The sequence below is a fragment of the Eptatretus burgeri genome, chromosome 14, assembly GCF_056783735.1.
Source record: "Eptatretus burgeri isolate ZD-2024b chromosome 14, Ebu_testis_v1, whole genome shotgun sequence".
In the NCBI taxonomy this organism is placed as follows: Eukaryota; Metazoa; Chordata; class Myxini; order Myxiniformes; family Myxinidae; genus Eptatretus; species Eptatretus burgeri.
In genome coordinates this window covers 56,488,995-56,490,793 of record NC_140974.1, presented here as the reverse complement: position 1 = coordinate 56,490,793, position 1,799 = coordinate 56,488,995, and positions in this window count along the sequence as shown.

Genomic DNA, 1,799 nt, shown 5'->3' with positions numbered 1-1,799 from the left:
TTTGAATCGTCTCCGTTGAAATGCCTTAACGAACTCTCGGCTTTCGGAGGGAGGACGAGCAGGTGTAGCGACTGAGTGATGCAATGACTATTTGCAACATGGTTTTTTTTACGTCTACTTTGGTACGAATCGAACTTGCTCGTGCCGAATCTGTTTGAGTTTGATCGGTTTATTTGCGTAACATTAATTTGCATCAATCTGTGTCGTGGGTTTTGATGTATTGTACAACGATTGCTCTGATGTTAATTTGGTGCACATAAAGGACCAGTCTCCCCCCCCCCCCTTTTACATTGGCAGAGTGTAAAATTATACAGCAGCACGAAAGGGTGTTTTGGTTATTATCCCTATGCTTTAAAAAAAAGATCACACAAACCCGCAGCCCCGTTTGTTCATCCGTCACGCTATCTCCTTGTGAACGGTTGTGCAGACGTTCACCAAACTTGGTAGTTATGATCACCACATGACCAGAGTGTGCAAGAACACTATTTTTAGTCCTGTACCCCTGATGTGGGGTCAAAAGGTCAAATAGAAGAAATGCAATTACAAGCATGTTTTTAAACATTTTAAATGAAACTTTGTAATCAACATTGGGAGTCACATGAAATGTGTCAATTTTTTGGGGATGGGGTCACAGGGGTGCTCAAAACAAGATTTTTTTTAACTCAATTTTATGGATGGCAAAAGTTACACCAGGAAAAACCCAATTTCATCTTTGCCTTGGGGGAAAGCGTGGGGATGCCATCGACTTTGCTCTCGTTCGTATTTGCATGCAGTTGGGGATGATGGAGGAACTTCAAAGAAAAGAGCATACGCATCCTCTGAGGCATTCCAAGCAGGTCTTCAAATGTTTTTATTTTAATTTGTATCAAGTTGAGACTTGTCCTTTGTAAGAGAGAGAGGAAACCCCAACAGCAGGGAAGAGGGATAGTTGAAGGAAGAATGTTGGATAAAAGTTTAAACACATGAAGTGGTGTAAGAAAAGGAAACAAGACAAATGAACAATGCATCATAAAACAGAAAGTGGAGGAAGAGAGAAGAAAACAATCTGGAAAGAAAAGGGGTGGGGTTAATGAGGGGAGAAAATATCATATGGATGGGGGATGACCTGAGGTTGTCTGGGAGTGATCTTGAAGTCCTTGCCAGATGGAGGAAGTTGGTTTCACAGGTGAGAAAAGATTATTACAAGCAGTTGGGATCAAGTTGATTAGACCACGTCAAGCCTGGAGCAACCTGGGAGAGATGATGAACAGAAAGGAGGCAGTCGAAGATGGAGTCACAGATTCAGCTTCGGTGTGGGAGATTCCAACGATTTTGAATCCTGGGTCTCCAGGACATCAAGATGTGTAAAACAGGAGCACCAGCCCAAAGGGGAGAGCATAGCAGCACTCCATTTTGTGTGGCTTCGGCCTTGTCGAGGAATTTATTTTTAGCTCGCCTGTTCGAAGAACAGAGAGCTATAGCGATACCCCCGGCGGGAGTGTAAGCGTGAGCGTGAAAATGTTAATTTTTGGTGCAAGTTATTATCTTGCCAAAACAAAGTTTTGGCAAGATATGTTAGTCAGCTTGCATGTTTTTTATCTTGACAAAACGAAGTTTTTGCAAGATATGTTAGACAGCTTTATGTTTTTGTTTGTTTGTTTGTTTGTCTGTAATCACGTATAAAAAATTCTGCAGAGCACAGTTATCATTGGAAATTTTTGTAACTTCGCATATCAGAGGCCTATAGAGGTCCCTTTCAGCGCATAAAATTTTAAAGGTCAAGGTCACTTTGTCGCAAATCAGGGGAGTCGACAAAACCC